Genomic DNA, 15,778 nt, shown 5'->3' on the forward strand with positions numbered 1-15,778 from the left:
ATATCAAATAAGAATATTTGGTAATAATGGCATGTATTGGTGCACTCTGCATACATATGCATGGGCACAACCAGCATGAACATGTTTTGTTTACTGCTGTATTTGTGGGGCAAAGGCATCATGAAAATGTGTTGGAAAAAGCTCCTGTGCACTGTTGACTGCCTCGATTGCATTTTTTTCATGTGCTATCATACAAAACCATTTGCAAACTGTGTGGCTTTTACCCTATTTTTCACAAAAGTGTGCTAGACAGTACAGAGTTTTATCCCATTATTTAAAAAATGTTCTCGGAAGGGAGTAACTGCTCCCCCAATGTCCCTTAGTTGGCTGGGGCTCCATCACTATACCAATGGCTCTCACATATTCCAGACAGACATTTAAAACATGGAAAAAAAAATCACCAGCCGCCACTGCACTTAACAGCAAAACTAATAATACTGACCACAATTCTCACAGCTCACTCATTTGGTTATGTGACTTCTCAAGATGGATCAGAACATGCGAGTAAGACAAACACTTTTTGTGCTCTGATCAGTGTCACATCTCGTGTGAAGTCATTTCATTTGATGTCATCATTCTGCTAATTACTATTTTTGAAACTTTAAAAATCCTACCTCTTTTTGTTAACTGAATGTTGGCAAGTATGCAAGGCATGCATCCGCACGCAGTACCTTTCGCAGCCACAACACTAGACTGCAGTCTCAAACTCCTACATCTGCTTCCTTGGCCCCACGACACATCACTGCACAGCGCTCCCACGCCGGGAGGTCCCTTACTCGAATCACTGGCACAGCCAGTATGTTAAAGAAAGTTGAAGTTGCACATTCTATCCACCGCCATCACACACAGCAGCACCGTGACTCATCACTCTTGATGGGGGCACAGAGGATGACAAAGCTCTGGAGAGGACCTACAACTGTGTGCGCTTTCATCTGTACACACGTTCAGCTCCACCTTGCCCGCTTTCCCTCCAAGCACTACAGAAAGTGCCCAAATTACCTGCCTCTTGGGCACCTTCTTCATTTCTAAGTGCAGTCTTGGCCAAAACGTTTTTTCTAGGAACCACTGTGACACTGGACACCGGACACCAGTCCTCTGAATCTTCTCAGTGTGGACACCAGAGGCATAGCTGCCAACATACTCCAAAGGCTGTCTTTGCAACACTCAGGTACACAGGCTGCACACCTTCGAAGACCCACAAGGGACCCACACAGTAAGGGGCATTGGGGCATCTTTCAGCACACTGCCCTTAACACAGCCGGCAGCCTCTCCCCTAGCAGAAGTGTACCTAACTATTGCCCTCTTCCTTTATCCTGGGGTAATAGGTGAGCTGCTTGTTCAGCACAAGTTAAATGTACATCATCTCTCCCTCTTTCTTCTCTCTGGGGTATGCTAATGCTGCAGCTCCCCCTTTCTCCAGGCCCCGGCTAACCCTCTGTAACTTGAAAGTCACCCTTATCTTCTCTCTGTGCCCTGGGTGATGGGACTTACTTGTGCAGGGGCAACGGTTTCTTTCCTTCTTGTCTGCACCCCCCGCAGTAGACGGGTCAACTTTATCTTCTCTTTTCCACATAGGTTCTTTTCCTTTCCTTGAGACTCGTCGCCAGTGTAGAAATGCAAGTTCCTTGGACACATCTGACAGGTTCCACAGGTAAGCTTTATTCCAGTTACAATTAAGATGGTACACATGAACCACTGGGTCCCACCACCCAGGCTGGGCCTCACCAACTGACGTCCCCTGGAACCTTCATGATAAGCTTTCCTACAGTCACAGGCAAACATTTTCTCAGTCACACCAACATTCTCTCAAGAATTCCCATGCACCTGCATTCACACCAAGCACGATACAACAATTACTACTACTACTACTACTACTATTTAAGGTTTGTATACATCAAATAATGCAATGAAACTGAAGTAAATACCAAACAAACCTTGGAGAACTCCTACAGACTTATAATTAGCCATAAAAAAGTGCCATTCTTTTGGCCTCTGGGGGCAGGCACCTTTCCCACTGCCAAGGTTGGTGCCATGCTTCCTCTTATTAAGTTTTAATAAAGCTTGACTGATCACTACAGGACACTTCTACAACGAGAGGCAGTGGCTTCTGTTCTAATGTATCAATAATGGATTTCACTCTGGGAACAATTTTCCAACTCTTACGTAAAATAATATAATTCTGAAATTGACTAACTCACATGTAGTGCAAATATATTGCTATTTTGCAATGATGTTTTCACCCTCTTTCCTTCTTTCTAACCTTGTTTTCTATGAAGCTGTCATGAACTATCAGACACACCCTTCTGGGCCTCCTGGTCCCTGACATATCGGGGCTTACACTCTGTTGTACTACCAACATGGCCGCAAGCACAGAACGCTGCCTACCAGCCTTCACATCCAATGCAGCACGTTCTATAAAGTAGCCACACCCCTGCGCCCGCGCGTCTCAACGCTACTGTTAGCTGTGGCTAGACTTGTGCACCGTAGTTCGCCTTCACGGAACTCTGTTGTTTCTTGGTTCCCGGACCCTCTGCCTTCCTACTATCCTCTCTCCTTCTTATCCAGCCCTCTTCCTGGATTCCGTGCACCCGCCTCCGAGTGCTCCTCTCCCCTTATCCTGGACTTCCTGGAGTTTCCTATCGATCCCGGCCATCTAAGCTGAACGAACACTGGAAGCCGAAGACGGCCGAGCGGGCTTGTACAAGACCCGAACCGTGAGAAAGAAGACTCCTCCTAAGGATTCCATCAAGCAGCGAAAACAGGTGAGAAAAGGGGAAACCTGGGACAGAATCTCTTTTGGTTTTCTATCTTCTTATTGCCCTTTCTGTCTTTTTCCTTATGTTGTTTTTCATTTTTCTTCTTTTCTTTCTTTATATTCTATCATTCCTACTTTACTTCCTTTCTTCCCATCTTGCCGTCACTTTAACTTCTTTATTCTTGTCTTTGCTCTTTCCTTATTATTCCATCAATCCATTTCCTTTCTTCCTACCTGCTTTTTCTATCTCCCCTATTTCTCACAGTAGCTCTTTCTCTTTCTTTCCGTATTTGGTTATTTGTCTCTTATTCATGTTCCTTTTCATCTTTTTCATTTAATCTGTCTTTATTGCATTTTATTTCTATGTTTCCTCACTTTGGTCTTACTTTTCATCTTAAATTATTTTTTCCTTTCTTTCCTTCTTCACCACTTTTCTTCTTTCCATCCTTCCTTAGACCTCTCTTTACCTTGTTATTTCCTTTATTCCATCTTTCCTTCTTTATTGTTTTCCTTCATGCAAATTCTTGCTTTCTCCTTTTTAAAAAATGTTATTATAATATGATCTAGTTTTACCAAGCAACCTTTCACATACCGTACAAAAAGTCATAAAATGCAGATAAGTCAAATTAATTCAAATCCAAATAAGCGAACAAAAAAATAGTAAAATACATGATTGATAAAATTACCATTTTAAAGTGATAAATTCTGGTTTACATAAAAATGTTAAAACCCCAGTTGACAAAGAAAGCTTGTGCCCACTAGAAAGGCAATTCCAGAAATCGACTGTCAAAAACCCTCAAGGGGTTCCAAATACAGGAGTCTAACATTCTGTACAGCTACACACTCAGTTGATAGGTGCTTCGCAGTTTCAATTTCACCAACGGATTCACACAGAGGGCAGATGTTAGAGATTTCCATATTAAGTGAATGCGCCGATTGTATTTCCGCGGATGCTAAAAGATTGTCTAAAATGCAAAAACATAGACCTTCAATATGCATTTGGGAATTTACAGTGCTACAATGGCATACATCATAACTTTGAATTTGTCTTTGAGAAACTATGGTGCAGGGAATAGCCATGCATCTCTTCATTGGTAGCAATCCAATTGGCCTGAAACAGGAGGTTTTTTTGGAAAGAATAGGGGTCTCCATCAATATAGACCTAGCCTGAATACCATTGGTTAAATCCTGTCAGCGAAGGATCTGAACTCCTTTTCAAAACACGACTCATCAGAGCTCATAATCTCCTTCAACTCTACAAAAAATGTGGCTGCACGAGGAACTAACAGCTTGCAATAAAAAGCAAGCTCTTTCCAATGATGTTAACCTCTAAGTGACACCAGGCCGAGCTAGAATCTTAGGGCCACAATATGGAGCGAGGGTGGGAGATTGAGAGCCTTCTTCCAGATCCAACCTTCAATTAGGTACCACTCAAATGTTCTCACCAAGGAGGTTATCTCTAAACCACATAAAACAGTAGGCACTACCTTGAGTTTATAAACCTCAAACAATGGGAGATTGGTAAAACTACAGTACTTATTATTAATCTTCTTCATTTGACTGGCAAGTTGGGTGGTCCCGGTCTTAATTGAGGTTGCATTCAGTTCAAACCTAAATAAGGCACATTGTTTAACAGAGTTGTGTAGTTTTCGCTATACACCAAGTATATCCATATGGCTTATTCCGAATCCTGTTAAATCTGATCACGTTGGATTTTGCCTCACTAATCACTAGCTCATTGATAGAAGAGTAGGCAACCACTGAATGAATAAGAGGCTGAAGGCCAAGTGGCGTGCGATCTGCGAGGACCACATCGTTGGCATATGCCAACCATGATACTTTCAAACTACCAATCCTAGGACAAGCAAAAACTGCAGAGGCTTAGTGATTACCCAAGTTCGAAAGGTAGAGGTTGCATAGGCACAGGGCCAGGACGCAGCCCTGGCACAGGCCCCAAAAGGTACTAAACTCATTTGATAAAGCACTGTGTCCATTTAGCCTCATCTGAAGGCTTGTATCTTCATGTAGGAAACTGAGGATAGATAAAAGGGATCCCGAAATACCCCATTTATTCCATTTGTACTACAGTAGGCTCTGATTCATATTATCAAATGCTTGGCTGAAATCAATCAGCATCGCATACAAAGGAGGAGCATCTATGCACCAGGCATTCTCCTGGAAGCAGCACATAATAATCCCATCCCTCTTTGTCCCCATCCCTCTTCCAAAAAATAGTCTGATGGGAACCCGGCTGACCCACTGACGGAGCCCTCTCTTTTTTAGCCCTTTCCAGTCTTCTTATATTGTTTCTTTTTTCCATCTTTCCTCCATTTCATCTTTCCTTTCCTTTGTTCCTTCTGACATACTTTCTTTTTCATCAACATTTCCTTAGTCCTTTCTGTCAATTACATCTTTCATTCTTTCCTTCCTTATGTCCATCTGTCTCTTACATATTCTTTCCATCTTTCCTTCTTCCCTTGTTTCCAAACCTTCTCTGCTACCTGCTACCCTTCTTATTTCCTTCCTTCCTTGTTCTTGCTTTCTCTGCTAATCTACTTCCCTGTATTTCATTTCCTGAAAGGGAGAGAAAGAAAGAAAATATACAAAAAGGAAAGGCAGGAAGAAAATGAACAAGACAAAAAGAAAAGAAACAAGCAAGAAAGAAAGAGATAGAATGAAAAACAAAAAAACAGGAAAAAGAAGGATAGATAGAAATAAAATTTAAAATTAGAAAATAAGAAAAGAAATAACAACAAACTGAAAAAAGGAGAACTAAAAAGATCAAATAGAAAAACAAAAGGAAGATGGATAGAAAACAGGAAAAGACGTGTGAAAAGGTCAACTATTGTTGTAAAATAGTATCAATTGAGACAGTGTACCTGTTAACTAATTCAACATTTTAAAATAAAATTATTCATGACAGTTCTTCTTTAATTCTAGACAATGATAAGTACCTTTCTGCCTCATAACATAAATCTAACTACGGTACTAATGCTGCATATGCACCCACTCTGTGGGATTCCAGCAAAGATACACATCTGCATGGTCATTGATAAGAATACATTGCACAGGCTCTATGGATATGAATCCCTATAGCAAGACCTATCACATGAGCAGGAAGTGGACGGCCACATCGTAATGGTGCCCACAAAGTCACATCTTTTAAATGCTGCTAAGTAGTTTATATGGCTATATACTCATGTAGGCGCCACTATTATTCCACCTGTGATGGACTTTGTGTTTTTTCCCATTGATATACACTTACGCACAACCCTCTTCCCATTTACTCTGCATCCCATTCTCTTATTTATTCTAATCCACAGGAAATGCAGGGGTGGCTTGTCCATAATGGGGCAACGTGGGCGCCAAATTGCTGCCATTGCCCATTATGGACAAGCCAAAGGAATCCCAGTGAAAATACTGTGCAGTCCCAGTCGCTCCTGGACTGCCTTCAACTATCAAAGTTTAAGTTCCCCAGTTCAAACACCCAATGGGCCATGCAAGTCCGGGGGCGTTTTGCTTCCCCAGTCTCGAACAGCTGGGGAACTGCAAGCCTAAACATGCTTAAGGGCTGCTGCTGCGCATCTCCACACATTTAGGTTGCCCTGGGTAACATCAAGTAGGTGCCCCACCACCATGGATTCAGGAACCAGGAGGCTCTCGCTGACTGTTGAGTCAGCTTGTGCATAATGGGTGACAGGAAAGGGACCTGCCACCATTGCCCATTATGAATGAGCAGAAGCCAGCCCATTGAAAAGGCTGAGTGCTCACAATTACAGCATCAAGAAAGCTCTCCGGCTCTATTTGGCATGCCCTCAGGAGCCAGCTCTCTGCTTCGTGGTTCCTAACTGGTGTGGACTGTGCTAGAATCAAAAAGGAATCATGGCAGGCGCAGGCCGGACCACGGCTCCAGGTAAGAAAAGGAAATGTATTTATGTTGTAAGAAACCAAAGGGTGTCTCACAAATTAATGCCTTTGGATATGACATCCAGGTGACCAGGAAACAGCCATCGCTTTTGGATGCAGTTCCTGGGAGTGGATCAGTGCGTGAGGATCACCTGGATGAAGGGCCTCTGGGGAGTGGGAGTGGAACACCCGAGGGAGAGACGCGGTATCCCCTTCCCAATTATCCCTTTACCCATTCTCATTTCATGTGTTATTTAAATTTACCCCCCACCCCCTTTCCTACATGAACACAACTACAGGGACTGAGTGCTCTGGTAGACGAACGACTTACACCCAGCCCTTCCATACAGCATGTCCCGACATCATAGTCAGGCAGAGTCAGGCAATTAACCTTAACAACTTACACCAGATTCCCATTACCCTTCCCCGCAAGGATAAAAGGCGGAGCATTGAGAGCACACTACGAGCAGCAGGGCAGCGAGTGAGGCAAGGATCGAAGCAGTGCCGGAGAAGGAGAAAGCTCTTTTGAGGGCGCAGCTGAATCAAGGAAGCCAGATGAAAAGTCACGGGAGAAATCAAGAAGACAAGTACCCTTGACCTGTTTGATAAACGATTGCTGGGCTGTTGAAGACTCGGAAACAGCATGTGTGTGGCGAGGAAGAAAGGCCTTCAGATCCTGTTAAGTGCCTCCGAGATACCAGGGGTCCGCCTCCCTGACTGGACGAGCCTGGGGAGAAGCGCAGCCGGCGTGGTTTTGCCCTCGAATCCACGATTAAAGCCGCAAGCTGAACCTTGCATACAGCTGGTGTTTTGAAGACAACTGTGTGAACCGGGCTGCGTATGAGCAAAGGTTGTGGGCGGAACCAAAGTGTCATTTAAGGCTTTTGATGAAAGACACGAGTAAGAGGAGAAAGTCAAAAAATGTTTTCTTGGAACATTTAAGGAGTGAACACTCTATACTAAGTAGCAGAGTGGTGCGGCACCAGTCAAAAGGTCTCTGCCGGAAAGTATCTTGCGAGTTGAACTATTGAGATTGGATTGACCTTTGTGCTATGAATGAACATTTGAAGTCGGATGAAAAGGAACAAAGTGGTCAGGCAAGGCTAAAAGTCAAATCCCTTGCTCATTCGAAAGTCTTCAGTTGTGTTATATGGAAAAAAGGAAGTTGTCAAAGTGTCAGGTCTGAGCCCGATCGAGGGGGACCTAACGTGATAAAAAGGATGGGAATCCGAGCTCAGCTGAGGGAGATTGCATTGAAAAACTAACAGGGAAGAAAGAATCCGAGCCCGGCTGAGGGAGACCAAAAGAAGTGAAATCTTGAGATTTGTACGTTTTTGTTGTGATGATTCTGGCACTGTGGAAGAAAGACTTAAGAAAGTATCTAGAGACGCTATGCTGAAAGACTCTGATGGATCCAGAAGACTGTCTCCTTCTGCAAGAGAAGTCAGTGTGCTCCAAGTGCCATATTGTTCTGCCCTGTCCTGTTCTAAAACGTGGGGAAGGGGAAGCTATAGTTCAGCAGTTTTTTTATACATTGCAACACCCCCACACCCTTTTTGTTCTTTAGAGTAAGGTTTGGCAATATGTTTTTTAGTATAGGCCCTTTTTATTTGACAAGACATGACCAGGACAGTGTTTTCTTTTGTTTTGATGGTCATAGCTTGCTCCCATTATTAGAACTTAGGTTTCTAACCCAATAATAGTTCAATAAACACCCTGGAACTACATCATTTGTGTCTGTCATACTTGTGATACCATCTCTTCCTTACAATGTATATACATTTGTATGTATGTATGAATGCAAATATACGTTCATGCAAGTATTTGTATCTATAAGTGTGCACAAGTAAATGAGAGAAATGTATGGAAGTAAGGAGTGTGTGTGTGTGTGTGTGTGTGTGTATGTGTGTGTGATTAAAATAAATAAGTATGAATGTGTGACAGAGAGTGGGCCTTTAATTGTGCAATGGGTTATGCCATATGCCCTAACAAGCCCCAGAAAACTTTCTTAACAAACCTCATCAATAATATTGTTTCCCCCAACCCACCATGCAACACCATTAATGTGAAATTGTATACACCACATTACCCATTTCTTACTATAACAATTTGACATCCACACCACATCCAGAAAAAAGGGTGTAATATGTTGAAAACCAATACATGCCATAACACAGAAAACAGGATTTAGAAAAAACAGTAAGTAGATAACCTAACAAAACAGATGCTGGAAAATCTGCCATTTGCTCTACCTGCAATGCAAAATTCTGCACATTAAACCACCAAAATAACCTCCACCACTAAGAAGGCTGCCACACGCTCTGAAAGGAATAAAGGCATAATAATATTCATGCAACACATGGCCCTGCAAGTAAGGAGGAGAACATGGTAGCCACACATATCCAGGATCACACTGTCCCCATAGGGACAAACAGAGTAAAACATCAAGAAACCATATTAGCTGCACCAGCTCACCATCATCTACATACCCCAACTCATTGACAGAGCCATTGAATGCAAAGGAAATATACACACTACTCTGCCACACCATTTGAAGTTGGTAGCTACACACCATTGTTTTAAGAACACTCCTCCCAATACACTGTTGGCATGGTTCATGACCTGATATAGCCAACATGTCCACACATAATAACAAAGGTGGTAATAGCTCCCCTACACCATGCAACAGCACACATGGCTACCAGAAAATCCCTGGGGCAAAATATAATATAAAAAGATGATTTTACCTCTTGGACCAGTTCACAAACACCAATGGCTTCCTGAATCAAACTAAACTGGCTTTCAAACCTTCAAATCAAATAAGTGAACAACTTAGTACATAAAATAACACCCACAAATAAAATTCTGTACTGTATAATGCACATGAACATATGATTATTTCACAGAAAATGCATATTTATAGGCGCGGCTCTAAATATACCTGCAGCTCGAGCCGCAATGAATGAAACACAGAATAGTATTGACGTGCCAACACACATGCTTTTTATAGACTCGACTATTAGAGTGCCTGTCATACATACCCGCTGGTAACCGCGACTATTTGCAAAAAACATTGAATTCAAAATTGTATTTCCACTGCAACAAACTTCAAAAACTGTCCCCACCATACCTACCAACTCACCTTCACTCCTCATAGTCCTCCTCCACTCCCCTAGTGTCTTACAATCTCCCAAATCACTCAACGCATATAAGATGTCACCCCACCCAAAATTCTGGGTAGTTGCAGCTACCACACGTTCACAAACACACAACGTGTCACTTGCTCTAACATAGCCATGGCTACAATGTGGGAGGTGTAGCACCACCCACCAATTAGAAAGTACAACACACACACACACATCATAGATACCCTGCTCATACAAAGTACTAGAAATTCAAACTAGCAATCATTTGCCTGGAAACAGAGAAATATTGCAGATATCATGGCTAGTTTGAAAATTGTGTGACTGATTAGAGACAGTTGGCTGTTTTGGTTGCTCGCTTTTTGTGAGAAGCTAAATATTAACATGGACCTAGGTTTGACAGATTTGACCATTAAATGGTTTGTTTACGGGGAATGCATTGGTTCCAGATTTTTCCAAAACTGTTAAGTCTGATAAATACAGGGCCCCCAGACGTCATTCTAATTCATTGTGGAGAAAATGATAAGGGGAATGTACAAGGGGTGTCCCTTACTTTAATGATGAGACAAGACATGGGAAAACTAATGGAACTATTTCCTCAAACCATCTTTATCTTTTCCAATATCACTCAGAGGCAACATTGGAGGTGGACCACCAAAAGTAATGGTAAAATTGAGAAATCCTGGAGAAATGTTAATAAAGCAGATTCAGCATTCATGACAGACCACAACCAATTATGGATTGCGAAAAACAACATACAGTTCTACATGGCCAATTTCCATAAGCATGATGGAGTACACCTAACCGATGAAGGAAATACAGTGATCCTTCTTAACATCAAAACAGTACTCCTAATGTGCTAAAGATCTACACTCAGTGTACCCCAAAACAGTCCTTTTAAGGACTAATCAACATACATAAATACACAAATACAATAAATAATAACAAAAATGTTTTTATTATACCTGCGGCTACAGTTCATTGACTTTTACCTTAGCCGCAGCTACAAAACTAAGTTAAAAGGGAAACTGACTTCAAGTTTGATACTAGAATCCAACTTAAATGATAAATACTGAACACCACTACTCGTGTACTAATGTAAAGTAACTGAAAAATAACAATCATGAAAAAAATACATAACAGAAAACTAGATAGGCAAACATTGCACACCCACACAACATAATACCATAAATGAGAATACACAACTTAAAATACATTGTGTGGGGCATCTAAAACTAGACTACAATTGCTCCTTTTTATATAAATGTTGATTAACAATTTTCTTCTATCTTTCTCCAAAGTCTCAAATGCTGAAAAGTCTAAAAACACACATCCAAAAGAAAAAAGACTCTCTAATACATACCAGGTCACTGGCCATGGCCAGTGATTTGTCACACCCAACGGGCCATGGCCAGTGATTTGTCACACCCAACGTCACTATACCTAGGCAAAGTACTTAAAAAAAATATAAAACACTGACCCCCCCCCCCAAATTATATAGCCGCAGATACCGGACAACACATATCCTCGGCTATCTGTAGCCTTTTGTAGCCTCGCATATAGGCGCGAATAGCGCAAAAATGGGTGAAAACAAATTCTTTCCTGCCCCCCCTGCCCTGCACCTCACCATGTGCCCCCCTCATCTGTGCCAGCTCCCCCCACTCCCTAGATGGCCTCCTCACCTCCCCTGCACTCTCCCTTTCACCCCAGAGAACATGCTGCTTCTGTGACACTGTTTGCTTTCAGATGTCGGCTACTCGCGGGTATAGCCAAGGCTACAGAAAGCTTTGTGTTGCAAACTTGGTCCCTGACCCCCTCCAACTCCCAAATTTCACTTAGCGCTTTCTAGCCATCCCCCCACCTCTACCCCAATGGCATTTGCATGTTTTATGACCTGCAAATTGCTTTTTACTGCGTTTCATTTTCCCATAACATAGGCTATAGCCTCGATTATCGCTCGAGAGAAAAACAAGATGGCAGTCATTTCATTTCTGAAAACCCTGATCCTGCAATGCACCATGGGAGATATAACTACAATTTTTGGGGAAGGGGGCACCCCCTTCTCCGTCAGATTTTAAAATAACCACAGCACGGAATAAACCCAAATCACACATGGCGTACAAGTCAATGCTTCATGCCCAAGTTGTTTCGGACCTGGTCCAAATCCATCCAGTGGTTTTGGGCTGTGCACTTTGCCAAATTGACCTTTTTTGTCTATGGGAAAATAAATGGGAAGTAGGCCGCTCTTTTGGAAAAAAAACCTTTTTGGGATGCTTAATATCTTTTTTATTTTTTAACAAATCTTTATGAAACTTTGCAGTCTTGGGGGTCCCGCAGACTTTTAACCACTTTCATAATTCCGGCCAAGTCTGTTACTCGAATCATAAGTTATTAATGTGTCTCCGACTCACCTTAACTATCACTATGGCCGCCCTATAATGTATAAAATATATATATAGAGAGAGATAGAGAGAGAGAGAGAGAGAAAGAGAACAAAGAACATTTCTGTTCTTAAGCAGGGATGGCACACACGGGTAAAAAATAAAACTCCAATAAGTTGATTCCATGAATAAAGTGCCAGACTTCAAAACCATCCTTAAAATATACAGATTTTAATCAGACATCCAGTCATGCATAGAAAAGAAACACAGTACAATGCATTTCTTAGCACTCTTGCTACTTGATCACGTATATTTCATGGTTTACAAACTAACGTTTAAAATACCACTATGCCATCTCTATGGTTTTCCTCTCATTGTCCGCCTTTCCTTTCTTCTCTTCAATATTTCGAATGTTTAAGTCATTCTTTGTTGTTCTTGCCGAAAGCCACTTCAGATAAGGCCATATACTCAATACATACAGTCAAATGTAACCGGCATTTAGGAGATATTTATGCTGCAGAACTTTTAAATGCATAAATAAAGTAAAACGTTATTGTTGACTGCGTTATGGCACCAATATAAGAAAGGCGTTGCATGACATTATTATGACTGCAATTGCGTCTGGATTGCATGGTGTTTTTGAATGGAAAATGACTTTTATACAGAATGAAGTCAAACCTTCCGTGAAATAGAGATCGCTAAAATAGAACTATATGGAACACATCTTTCAAAACATCCATAAAGGTAGAATCGATGTAAAGATATATCCATGCATGAACAAAAGAGGGTTCCATTGATGTCAACCAGTAACAACCTCTTTCGAAAAAACCTAGTGCAGGAGAAAATGCACAGTGCACATTTACTCTGGTTCATTCTATATATTGGATTTTGGCAAATCGCAGTGAGTATTTGCCATCAAAATGTGTTTCCATTGAAGTCTGCATTGTTAAGCATCATAAGCAAAATACTGTGTATTCCAAAGCAGAAATGTACAACAAATCTAGTTAAAGGTAGCATCCAATAAAAGTGATAGAACGCGCCAGAGTAAAGTTCACAGTGCAATTCTCTAAAGGAGTTCAAGCAGCACAAAGCGATTTATAAAAAATGTAATATAAAACCATACATTCTGAACAATCACATCTAGTTTCAAAGTTACTAAGTGCCAGCAATAAAGTGCATAGTGCATTATAGTCAGACGAATCATAATGCTATGCCAACATACAACCATGCCATCATTAATGCCTTCATTACATTGTATTGAGCTATGTAGTTTTGATTAAAGAAAGATATTTCTTAAAGTGTCCTATGCTTCAGAGTGAAGTGCAAAGTGCAATACCCTAAACTGGACATGTAATCAAATATTCAACATTGAACAAATTATCCAAAGCAACATTGCAATAAAGAGTGAGTCTAAAGAGGAGGACCAGAGAGAAGACACCAAACAATCCAATGTACATTTACCATAGGTATTCAAAGCTCAGTGAATATATCCGGTATTGATATATATTTGCTTATACACTGCTATCACAGCCAGAGATAGAATAATGAGAAAGTATCTTTCCTTGGACGGAAACTTCAATAAGAATTCCTTCCAAGAAGAAAAAACATAAAAGAGGAGGCAGAGGAGGAGTCCAAAAAAAAACCAGAAAAGACCAGCATAACAGATCATAAATAGAGACATAAATAAGAGCACAGAGAGGAGCCAAGGACTCGACTTCAGAAATTAGAAAACCTCCAAAGCCAACAATAGACAAAATAAATCATTGCCTACGATAACACATAAAGTGGTCACCTCAGTCATGTACAGGGAAAATGTACCAATTGATATTCATATGACATATGAAACATTACAGACTTGAGCATATGTCTACATGAAGATCACCAAGTTATGTACCCAAGAAAGTATAGAGTTCTTCATATAAGTTGTGTCCCTTGGGTTATTTTGTTTCAAAACACAATATAAATCTGGTTTCCATTTGACATAATTCAAGTTCACGATTGCCACCACGAGGATTTTCTTTAATTTGGTGTAACCCAAAAAAATCTTAGAAGTTCAACATTACGTTCATGTAAATCTCTAAAGTGTCCAGCCATAGGGTAAAATGGATCAACATTTTTTACCGCTCTCATATATTGCAATATTCTAAGTTTTAATTTACTTATTGTGCTGTCCACGTACCATCGGTTACATGGGCAGATGAGGGCATCCATAACATAATCCGTATTGAATGTAATTCTAGACTTTAGCTCTACTGTTTGACCTAATACAGGATGTCGATAGTTAATTCTGTTTAATGCATGTTTGCAGGCCTTGCATTTAGTAGATTTGTAAAAAACAGCAGAGCTGGCTTTGAGCTAGGGAAGGACATTCACACTTTTAATTGATGAAGACACAACTATTGACAAGTGAATCTTTAATGCATGTGGATTTTCTGAAGGTTATGTTTACCCATTGACCAAGGAAAGAAGATGAAACTTCATCTAATTTCAACACATGCCAATGTCGATGCATCATTTTCCAGATAATGCTGGAGTGCGTACCATATATCAGGATTAATCTTATTTTGGAATGTTTTACTTCTTGAACTCCAATGATTATTCTGTTTGTAGATAATAAAGATACTCTATTTAGATTTTGGGCTTTTTGGTGAGCTCTCTCTAGAATTGCTTTTGGGTATCTTTGTTTGACAAAATTTGGTGCAGTTACCCTACATTCTTTGTCAAAGCATTCTAGTTCAGTACAATTCCGTCGAATCCTTACAAATTCCCCACATGGTATGCTCCACTTTAGTGGCATAGGATAATTGCTGCTAGCGTATAAAGGCATGTTGGAACTTGTGGGTTTGCGGTGAAGCTCAGTTATAATACCTTCTTTGCCTGATTTGACATGAACATCTAAAAAGATCAATGAGTCTCTATTATGTGTATCTGTGAATTTAAGATTTAGGGTGTTCACATTCAGTATTTGTACAAAGTCAAGCCAATCTTTTTCCTCTCCATTCCACAGAACAAAAAGATCGATAAATCGAAGCCACAGGAACAATCTGGTTGCTGTAATAAGTGTTAGCATCCTTCCATTCCCTAAACTTTTCCCACCAGCCCATGGTCAGATTGGCATATGCAGGAGCGAAGCTAGTGGCCATGGGTGTTCCTCGTAACTGATTGTAATAATGGATGTCAAATAGGAACACATTATTTGTAAGACACATGTCTATCATTTCCATTATCATTTGTCCATGTAGATGATAATTTAGTGATTTGCTGTCCAAAAAGTATTGAAATGCTTTTTTTTCCATCATAATGCTGTATAGACATATAGAGCGAGACAACATCCAAGTTCTTTTCCCATGCCATGCCATCAATTTTACTTAGAAAATCTTTGGTGTCCCTAAGATATGATGGCAAGGTAAATACCAATGGCAAGAGAGTCTCGTCTATATATTTCGATACATTCTCAAATGATGCTCCGTTGAAGGTTACAATCGGTCTACCAGGTGGATGGGTAGTACTCTTGTGGAGTTTGGGGAGGAAATAAATGGTCGGCATGATAGGGCATTTTCTATGTAGGAATTTACAGTTGTCTTCACCCAGAA

The 15,778-nt window shown here is 40.8% G+C and overlaps 1 protein-coding gene across 4 annotated transcripts in view; it reads right to left on the bottom strand.

Moving 5' to 3' along the window:
- TM4SF19 (transmembrane 4 L six family member 19) overlaps window positions 1–15,778 on the bottom strand; it is a 280,038-nt gene that overhangs the window by 194,610 nt on the left and 69,650 nt on the right. The gene's annotated exons all lie outside the window — the stretch shown is intronic.

This window comes from Ambystoma mexicanum, chromosome 10, assembly GCF_040938575.1.
Source record: "Ambystoma mexicanum isolate Mex_15411 chromosome 10, UKY_AmexF1_1, whole genome shotgun sequence".
Classification (NCBI taxonomy): Eukaryota; Metazoa; Chordata; class Amphibia; order Caudata; family Ambystomatidae; genus Ambystoma; species Ambystoma mexicanum.